This window comes from Oncorhynchus gorbuscha, linkage group LG19 (genome assembly GCF_021184085.1).
Source record: "Oncorhynchus gorbuscha isolate QuinsamMale2020 ecotype Even-year linkage group LG19, OgorEven_v1.0, whole genome shotgun sequence".
Classification (NCBI taxonomy): Eukaryota; Metazoa; Chordata; class Actinopteri; order Salmoniformes; family Salmonidae; genus Oncorhynchus; species Oncorhynchus gorbuscha.
This window is the reverse complement of record NC_060191.1, coordinates 21,926,075-21,937,699: the sequence shown is the minus strand read 5'-3', so window position 1 is coordinate 21,937,699 and position 11,625 is coordinate 21,926,075.

Genomic DNA, 11,625 nt, shown 5'->3' with positions numbered 1-11,625 from the left:
CCCACCACTGCGACTTGTATGCTCTAGTCGGCTGGCCATCGCTATATATTTGTCGCCAGACTCACTGGCTCCAGGTCATCTACAAGTCCATGCTAGGTAAAGCTCCACCTTATCTCAGTTCACTGGTCACGATGGCAACACCCATCCGTAGCACGCGCTCCAGCAGGTGTATCTCACTGATCATCCCTAAAGCCAACACCTAATTTGGCCACCTTTCGTTCCAGTTCTCTGCTGCTTGTGACTGGAACGAATTGCAAAAATCGCTGAAGTTGGAGACTTTTGTCTCCCTCACCAACTTCAAACATCTGCTATCTGAGCAGCTAACCGATCGCTGCAGCTGTACATAGTCTATCGGTAAATAGTCCACCCATTTTTACCTACCTCATCCCCATACTGTTTTTATTTATTTACTTTTCTGCTCTTTTGCACACCAATATCTCTACCTGTACATGACCATCTGATCATTTATCACTCCAGTGTTAATCTGCAAAATTGTAATTATTCGCTTACCTCCTCATGCCTTTTGCACACAATGTATATAGACTCCCCTTTTTTTCTACTGTGTTATTGACTTGTTCATTGTTTACTCCATGTGTAACTCTGTGTTGTCTGTTCACACTGCTATGCTTTATCTTGGCCAGGTCGCAGTTGCAAATGAGAACTTGTTCTCAACTAGCCTACCTGGTTAAATAAAGGTGAAAAACAAATCAACATAAATGTTGATACCCAAAAGTACTGGTTACATTTTGAATACTTAGCAGGACAGGAAAATGGTCCAATTCATGCACGTATCAAGATAATATCCTTGGTCATCCCTACAGCCTCTGATCTGGAAGACTCACTATTCATACATGCTTCATTTGTAAATGATGTCTGAGTGTTGGTGTGCCCCTGGCTATCTGTACATTTTAAAAACAAGAAAATGGTGCAGTGGTTTGCTTAATATAAAGAATTTTAAATTTGATACTTAAGTATATTTTAGCAATTACATTTATTTTTGCTAATTAGGTATATTTAATACCAAATACTTTTAGAGTTCTACTCAAGTAGTATTTTACTGTGTACTTTAGTAATTTTCTATTAAGGTATCTTTACTTTTACTCAAGTATGACAATTGGGTACTTTTTCCACCACTGAGTAGAGACCCTACTGAGTATTTCCCACCGCACTTTAGCTGAGACAGGTATACACTTTTGGAGTGGGTGGAGTAAGGAGTCATCAGTACTCTGTACTACACCAGTTGCTCAGCACAATAACCATTTAAGTCTATTGAGTTATTCCAATAACATATTTGTATTATTCAAAGTTTTTTTTAAAGTTGCTTGCAATACTGTGAAAAACAGTTGCACTACACTAGAGTTAAAAAATATATATATTTCCAAATTTTAGCATGCATTTGCAAGGGAACTCTTATTTTGAAAGAAATATTCCGCGATCGTGCTGCCAGCATAATATCCTGCTGCTAGGAGAACGATATTCGTACACGCCCCTCGCTCTCTTCATTGGACTGAGTTTGTTGTTATGTAATTGTGTGACAATTATAGGCCTAAATCCTACATGAAATGTGTCTACAATACTAATGTGATAATGTAAATAATCTTACATCGATTTTGTATTTCAAATATGTTGGTTGTTGTGTCTCATATGGATGGTGTAGTCTGTATACTGTATGTTTCTAGAACAAACAGGCAATTCAGATGAGAGTGGGACATTTAAAGCATACTTAGTATTATATAATGGCTTTAGGTTCTAGTTCTCCTGTCAGAATCCTGGTATCCTATGTCACCTGATGGGAGAGATTAACCACATTTTTGGTTTTCCAGGTGTTCTACAAATGCCAGCATTGTAAATGCCAGCATTTGTCACATGATTCCAATACTGAAATAAGGTTACTGTGTGTGTATTCCTTGAAGGAGCCCATGTCCTACTGATGGTTAGATTGTTAGATTATCTTGTTATATCAGTCATTGACAGTCACTCAATTAGCCATGTCAGCTAACAATTTTTAGATTGGTAAATGAGTTTAGCATATCTAAACTTATAGTAATCATGGCTGAATACCGACTGGTAACTTGCCCAGGAGACCTGACCTCCAGGGGTCCCCCATTGATGTTATTAGTCGCTTTCACTCAGATGTCATTAACATGGCATTAGTCTTGGCAAAATGTGTCAAATTATATGGAAAATTGACTTTAAAACTGAAAAAATTTATCTCCACCCCGTGGAAAAATGAGTAGGATTGCATGAAATTTGTTATAAAATGACAAAATGTTCTCTCCGCCCCATGGCAAAATCTGAAGAAATGTTGAAGACTTACTTCAAAACTGCAACATTTTGTATTTATATTTATGGAACTCAGTCAGGGTCTCAGGGCTCCTGAGTGACGCATGGGTCTAAGGCACTGCATCTCAGTGCAAGAGGTGTCACTACAGACACCCTGGTTCAAATCCAGGCTGTATCACAACCTACCTTGATTGCAAGTCCCATAGGGCAGTGCACAATTGGCCCAGCATTGTTCGGGTTTGGCCGGTGTAGGCTCTCATTCTAAATAAGTATTTGTTCTTAACTGACTTGCCTGGTTAAATAAATAAAACATTTTACTGTTGAGAGTTAGAATAGTAGAATATACAAGGTGCAAGTTCGAAATTTGGTTGTGCATCAGCAATTTTTATCTTGTTATGTCAGTCACTAACAGTCATTTAATTAGCCATATTCGCAGGGAAAAAATATTAGTAATTTAGTCCAGCCAACTATCTAAACTTGTAGTACTCATGGCCAAATATCGATCAGGCCCAGGGGCTCTGACCTCCAGCAGGCCCCCATTGATTTTGTTAGTCACTTTCACTCAGACATCATCAACATGGCAAAATGTGTAGAATTGCAAGAGATTAGCTTTAACATTGAAAACAATTATCTCCACTCCGTGGAAAATTGGGTAGAATTGCAGTAAATGCATGTTTACTTGGGTGCGGCCAGCTGTGGGCATGTAGGCAGGATTAAAATGCCCTTCATTCTGTGACAAACAATTATTTCCTATCATTTCGCAAATCTCACTTTTGGACGAGACTGACTTTAAGACAAAAATGATCCGATTTAAACTTTATAGTCAATTTTGACACTTGAATAAATGTTTCTGACTGATATCGATGCCTCGTAGGCCGTTATCAGAACGATAAATTGCTTTTTAGGCGCAGTCGCTCTTGAAAATAAATTATGGAAATGAACTGAGACTCAAATAATTTGGTAGACAGTGCGCATTTATTTGTATTATCTAGACTAGAGGATGATGAGATATATAGAGAGAACACATTATTCCTTCAGATAAGAAGACATGAGGTAATACACACTTTTTACATTTATAGAATTGCCTGGTAGGAGGAGGATTATTGAATTTGATAACCACAGGAGGGCAGTAAGCTGTAAGTATTGCAGATGACTGGCTCCTCAGATAATTGTAGCAAAAGCTTTATTTCAATCTCTGTACTTATTCCCAGGAGCTACTCTAAATAATGTGGGAAAAATAATGGATTAGGACAACTGTCAAGTAGAAACATTTCAAAATATTTTGCCATGACAGTGTTTTAGTTGTGGCCTACTTGGTATTGCCACTAGTTTCGTCATTGTGCCCACACTAAGTAAATTAGAGAGGCAGCTCCGAGCATGACGAAATCAGTCGATGCTAATGAGTATACTGTACAACATATTCCTAAAATGCAGACCAATGCAGAAGGAGTCTTGAGGTGCTCAAACACATTTACATGTACAGATTTAACAAGCCCAGAGAGACCCTTATAAAAAAGATTGCCGTTTTGGAACTGCAGTAAAAGTGCAGTAAAGTGCACTCTAACTGCAATTACACTGCAAAATTACTGTATAAAAAAAACGGTGTTATTTTGGACGCAGTATTTGCAGCATACTGCAGTTATTATACTGCACTCCCTAACTGCAGGCAACTGCTCCCTAACTGCAGTCATACTGCTCCCTAACTGCACCCTAACTGCCTTTATACTGCACCTAACTGCATACTGCTCCCTAACTGCAGTTATACTGCACCATAACTGCAGTCATACTGCTCCCTAACTGCAGGCATACTGCTCCCCCAAACTGCAGGTAACTGCAGTCATACTGCTCCCTAACTGCAGGCATATACTGCACCCTAACTGCCTTTTTATAACTGCAGTCATACTGCTCCCTAACTGCAGTTATACTGCTCCCTAACTGCAGTTATACTGCACCATAACTGCAGTCATACTGCTCCCTAACTGCAGGCATACTGCTCCCTAACTGCAGTAACTGCAGGCATATAACTGCAGGCATACCAGTTATACTGCTCCCTAACTGCAGGCATACTGCTCCCTAACTGCAGTTATACTGCTCCCTAACTGCAGGCATACTGCTCCCTAATTGCAGTTATACCTAACTGCAGCATACTGCTCCCTAACTGCAGTTATACTGCTCCCTAACTGCAGTTATACTGCTCCTAACCCCTAACTGCCTTTATACTGCACCCTAACTGCAGTCATACTGCTCCCTAACTGCAGTTATACTGCTCCCTAACTGCAGTTATACTGCACCATAACTGCAGTCATACTGCTCCCTAACTGCAGGCATACTGCTCCCTAACTGCAGTTATACTGCTCCCTAACTGCAGGCATACTGCTCCCTAACTGCAGGCATACTGCTCCCTAACTGCAGTCATACTGCTCCCTAACTGCAGGCATACTGCTCCCTAATTGCAGTTATACCGCACCCTAACTGCCTTTATACTGCACCCTAACTGCAGTCATACTGCTCCCTAACTGCAGTTATACTGCTCCCTAACTGCAGTTATACTGCACCATAACTGCAGTCATACTGCTCCCTAACTGCAGGCATACTGCTCCCTAACTGCAGGCATACTGCTCCCTAACTGCAGTTATACTGCTCCCTAACTGCAGTTATACTGCTCCCTAACTGCAGTTATACTGTAGTGTACAGCAGTTATACTTCACTGTGACTGATAACTTATTTTGTAAGGGGAGCAAGCCCTACTTTCCTCCACCTCTTATAGAGCGGTGTCTTCCTCTTACTCAGTCTGAGTTCCCTGTTACCGTACGACTACAGCATCCTAAGCACTCAGCTCCCACTACAAACACAATCATATTTGTACATAACTTACTCTGGATTACCGTAAGGGGTATGGAAAACCCTTCAGCTCCAGTCTTAGGTGGAGAGTTAAGAGTCTTCTGGCACTGCAGTTCCAGACAGACTACAGTCTTAGGCTGCCTGTGTGTCTCTGATAAGACCTTAGGGAGAGCCTTGTGGACACATCCGCCCTCTCCCGGTGTCAGAAAACTATCAGCATCTGTGCAGAGGGTGTGGATGAAATCCATACTGCAAAGGTGATTTCTGAAGTCCCTTAAATCCATTTTCTGCTAAGTTCATTTGCGCCTGTCAATTTCAACTGCCAATCATAAATCCGTAACGGGGCATTAGGCAACCAATGTTAATTGAAATTATCAACCACATAATAAGGATGTGGAATTTAATCATGTATATAACCAAGCATGCTTTCTCTCTTTACACTTCTGGAATTGGCCTCAAGAGGTCTGGGCGTTATCAATCCCAGCCATAAGCCGTTGGAATTCTATAAACTAAGCACTGAGGTTAAAAATTAATAGTCAAGTTTAAACTGGGAGTAGCAATGCTACGTTAGGGACGAGGCATAACTCCTACATTTTCCCTAAAGCAATATCCTCACTTGAATTGCCATGTGCTTGTTTTTAATTGCTCAGTAGGTTATCAATATCGAACTGCAATGAAATATTAACATTGCCATTCCCTCTGCGATTGGTTAGAAAAAGTTTACATGAATTGGTAATTGAAGGCAAAGTCGAAGGCCTCCAAGATACAGAGACCTCGGAAATTCAGGAAACATGAACATTAGTCGTTTTGGTTGAATCCTCCTAATAATTATGATAAACTGTGACTACTCAACATGCAATCATACAGTTTCAGATGAGTCCTAGGCGTATTTTAGCCTTTTTTCAATCTCATCTCTCAACAGTCTCAAAGAATATTCACTGGCTTTTCATGCAAAAGTGATATTGCTGCACAGTTCTATCCTGTGGTTCAAATAACCACTACACCACTTACAGAACTATAGATTATCAGTGTAAAATGGGATCAAGGAGTCAACTACAAGGAGGCAGGTAATCTTGAGGGGATCTACTGTACTGTATTGACAAATCTTAACTCTGTATTGAAATGTGTCCTATACAGTGTAAACTGTTCAGCATACCGGGTGTGTTGAGGTTGTTCTCAGACATAGCTAACCCTAGATTGATCTTGATTATGTGCAGTACATCTGTTTCCACAGAGGATCATCCAATCACATTCTGACCAAATTGAGAAAAGCTCGTATGATCTTATGACAGTGGGTGTATGTGGGATCAGACAGTGGTTTGCATGAGTCTTTTAGTGTGTGGTTAAATGGTTCGTTTATTGCCCTCCTTTTTCTTGCCCTCCTTTGAATGAATGAAATGGGCCACTCCTTGTAGTGCTGACCTGATTTGGTTGGCTTTGCTCTCTCCTAGAATATGACTCTTTAGATCTGCAATTGCTCAGGGGGCTTGGTGGAGGCCAATGCAGACTTTCCCCTTGGACTATTGGGGTTTTGGCTGATGCTCTTTAAGTTAACACATTAACCTTCTCCAAAATGTTTTTGACCTCATATGTTTTTGTTGAGATGCTTGAGATGCTGTTTGTTGCAGTAGATGTGTAATATTGGTCCCCAAGGTCAATTACTTAGCCCATCAGTCTGGAGGGCTGCACATTAATCACCCCACACTATCTGTGTTTCATCTACAGCATTAGCCTCCTGTTGCAATTGAGACTCTAGGAGAGGAACTGACTGGTGCATTGGGAAAGACTTCAGACAGATATGGATGGACTAGCCAGTAGGTTGTTGAGCATCATTTTACCAGACAAGTCAGTTAATTAAGAACAAATTCTTATTTTCAATGACTGCCTAGTAGCAGTTGGTTAACAGCCTTGTTCAGGGGTAGAACAACAGATTTTCACCTTGTCAGCTCAGGGATTTGATCTTGCAAGCTTTAGTTACTAGTCCAACACTTTAACCACTAGGCTACCTGCCGTCATGAGGGTTTTGAGGTCACAATCTGTATTTCAGTGATTATTTTAGTGTTATGTACGACTGTGCAAGGTAGATACCATGTTTTGGCTAGTAGGCTGGGAGCAAATGGAACGTGATTGAAGTTGCTCTAATCTCCATGACAACATTTTAATTGATCAAATTGCTGTGTGTTTTGAGACCAATAGAGTATAAGGAAGTGGCAGGAGATGGAAACAGAGCAGACTGTGTGATTGTAGGTCATGGTAAGGCCTGGTAAACCTGGCCCACTGAAGCTCTCTCTGTTTAGACTCACTAAGGAGTCCCCCAGGGGACCAATGTGATGACTGTGGGGGCAGAACCTTGGCTGTGCCTTCCTGCGCCACATGCCATATACACATGCACGTACATGCGTGCACACACACACACACACACACACACACACACACACACACACACACACACACACACACACACACACACACACACACACACACACACACACACACACACACACACACACACACACACACACACACACACACACACACACACACACACACGCCCTGTAGGAGTGCTTCAGGACTAGCTATAGTGTATATCCCTGCTCCAATTTCTTCCCAAGTCTCTCCTGAACAGTAAAATCAAATGAGTGGTGTTGAGTAGTTAATGAGCATGACACACAGGCATGCACACGGGCACACGCCGGCATACACACACACATACATACACACCCTGCCATCCTGCCCGCTTGTCACAGCACATTACCATTGGGTCAGGTTGCTCTCATCACTGTTGCTATGGCAGCACTCATTGAAAAGTGTCTGGCTGTAGGCCTGTCCTCTAGGCTGCTCCTTCAAAGAAAAACAGCCACAATATCCAGTGGTGTCAGAATTATACTCCTAGAAAGCATTATCACCAAAAATAACACATTCAGGCTCCTGCTGTTACTGTATTACTCAAAATGACTAAATACCCTTACCGTAAAACCATGTAAACCCCTTCACTTATTTCACCATTTGCAATGTGTTAATGGTTAAACTTCAGTTATTCAAACTGAAAACTTTGAGAAACCTACATTGATGATTCCGTCCATGGTTGTGATTTGATATGTTCGATACATTATAAAACCTCTGCTAAATGGTCAGCCATGCAGGTGCTCTACATGCTGACATGAAGTGTAGACTGTGATATGACATCTGGGTCATTTCCTCTATTTTGGGTGGATTGGCTGGGAGGCCACTAAAAAGAACTGCATCTGACCTCGTTCTTTCCTGGCTTCTTTTGGCTTGTTTTTTAATGCTACTGACCCATATTTACTTTGACTCCATCTGAGCTCTCTATGAAAATAAGTATGGAAAGTGTTTTTTATTCTCAATAGAACCATTTGCTTTCATGTGCTCATATTTTTCACAGTTTGCAAGATCTGAAATGTCGAACACAACTGTAATTTATGATCTGGTAGTTACAGTGCAGCTAATTCCAATGAATTACCATTCTGTTATGCGGAGTGGAACTAGGAAACCGAAGAGCAGACTCAGACGAGGAGACTGGGATGAAGTAACCAAGGTATTTATTGAAACACAGGGGAGAGATGGAGTGCAGGTCAGGGGAAGCTCGGACGGGTTGCTGGAAACCAGGTGTGGAGGCTGAGGCTTGAGCGAGAGGGGTTGAGACAGGGTAGGCAGGTCCGGAGGGGAGGGAATAGTAGAGTGGGGAATCCAGGACAGAGTAGCAAGATGGGACTGCAGAGAGGGACCAGTCAGAATGGGCAAAACTGTAGCGGAGAGAACAACAGCATCAGGCATGGAAAACAGAATATGTATAGTAACAAGCAGCTAGAAACATAGACTGACTGAGCAGAGATTACGATCTGGCAGTATGGAAGTGGCAGGGCTGAGTATTTGTAGAGGTCTTGATTATGGAACAAGTTGCAGCTGGTGGGGATCTGCTCTGACTCCAGCACACCTGTCTCTGCCCACACAATCACACACAGAAAGAGAGGGAGAGGGAGAGAGTATTGGGGGAGTGGCAGCTGGTCAAGGAGACACAGGATGAGCAGTGGAGCGCGTTGCAGGAGCAATGTGACACATTCATTGACAAAATCCATATTTGTAACTATGATGAATTAATATATTCATTTTGATTAGTTACCAAATGGATGTGACTCGACTGCCATTGATTAGTCGAGCAGTATATTATGTAATTGATTGTTTGACCCCAGCCTTTATTGAGGGCATTGATGGAAGTCACATCCAAGAGTTGAAAGTCTAGTCGAACAGTTCATTTATTAATGTGGTGCTATTTTGAAGTAGCAGCAGTGGCCTATATGAAAAAAATCCTCCCAGCATACTGTGTGTGTGTTGTAACGCTAGCCTCTCATTAGACTAATTGGTTTTGGCCCATGGTCAGTAGATGAGGACAGCTGAGAGTGGTCGAGGCAGATGAGGTAAGCTCTTAATCTCCTGAAGTCCTTCCTTGCCTCACTGGGAGGACACGACTGTGACTCTAGTGCACTCCAAGGTGCAGCATCTCACTCACACACATCGCACAGTCTGAAACAATTCTCTGCAGGAGGGGTGTGTATGTGTGTGTGTGTGTGGGGTTGTGTTTGAGTGTGAGGGAGATGTGAGACAGAGAGAGAGAGTGTGAATGGGTGTGTATGTGCATAATGCATAGTGTGTTTGTGTGTTAGAGTGTGTGCAAACAAATGTATACAGTATCTGTGGGCACACACGTGTGTATCTGCTCATATGTTCAGTGCTCATGTATACTTTATATGTGTGGTTGATTGTGTGCATACTTCATTTCTTTACCTTTTGGCATGCCAGGATCTCTGCTAGTGTGCCAGAGGACTTGTAAAGAAGAAGGGCTGCCGTAACCTGACCCCAGAGTTCATCTCATTAAGCCATTAGGCCACCCGGGCCCTCGTGGCACGTTCATTTAAGCCAATGAGGACTGTTTAGGGTGGATTACGCCATACATTTATCAGAATAGGATCAACAACGCGGCTTTCCTTACGTCCAAGGGAAAGTGACGTAGTGGCATTGTAATTGTCTCCAACCCTAATCAGATTTCCGCTCACTGTACCACCTGGTAAGCTAATGTCAGACCTGGGTTCAAATACTATTTTAAGGAATTTAAAAGGCACACCTGGCAGGCTAAAGCAAAAGGTGAAAGATTTCAAATAGTATTTCAACCCAGGTTTAATGTTGGTTGGCTAGCATGGAGAGTGAGAGGTGTATTTCCTTCACAGCACAGTGAGCAGTGAGTTTATTTGAACGACCCAGCGGGGAGCCATTTCCTATTCGGCATGCTGTATTTAAATCACGAATGTGTTATTAATACAGTACCTCTGTCCTGGTATTTAATGCGGGAACCCTGTCTCTCTATGTGCTGTTTGGGAGACACCAGTCTTGCTGCAGTCTTGCTGATGCACATGGTGTCACGGATGAAATAAAAGTGCTATGGGATTACTGTGATGACGTTGCTCTCAATCTCTTTATGGAGCTCTAATTAATGAAGCAGAATACAGCAGGACTGGAGCACTGGGACAGGGACGGGGATTGGAGCTGGCTGCCTGTCTTTCTCAATTAAGCTGTTTTCACCCTGATGGGATGTGAGCGGTATGAACCATTTGGCAAAACGTTTATGGTTGGTTTTGTTGAAGGGTTAACCATCTTGGCTCTTCAGGTATACCTTATATTCCCTTGAAAATGTATTTCTCCAGACTGCAAACTAAACAAGGATTCAAACACGTGTTGGCCGTGTTCTATCAAAGATAATATGTTGTGGGTTTATGCAACAAGAGATCCTGCTCAAATGTGAAAACTAATGTTCAAAACCTTTTACATGCACTCCAGCGCCACCGGTGGCTAGGTGAACTATGGAACTCGGGAACAAAATGACTTTAATTTCTGCTGATACAGTAGGAGTGTTGTTGTTCTTCGCCTCCTGATTAATTCGCAGCCGGAAGTGGTAATTTATTATTCATTAGGAGGCATGCACTAAGGGTTTTCTTTGATTCCATGGATGCTAAAAATGTCTAAAAACCCAATTTTGCTTAATCATTATGTGGTATTGTGTGTAGATTTATGGGGGGGAAACTAGTTAACTTCTCTGGGATATGTGGGACGGTAGCGTATTTTACACCATTTTAAGATAAACTTCTTGTAAATCCAGCCACAGTGTCCGATTTCAAATAGGCTTTATGGCGAAAGCACACCAAACGAGTATGTTAGGTCAGCACCTAGTCACAGAAAACCATACTTCATTTCTTTACCTTTTGGCATGCCAGGATCTCTGCTAGTGTGCCAGAGGACTTGTAAAGAAGAAGGGCTGCCGTAACCTGACCCCAGAGTTCATCTCATTAAGCCATTAGGCCACCCGGGCCCTCGTGGCACGTTCATTTAAGCCAATGAGGACTGTTTAGGGTGGATTACGCCATACATTTATCAGAATAGGATCAACAACGCGGCTTTCCTTACGTCCAAGGGAAAGTGACGTAGTGGCAT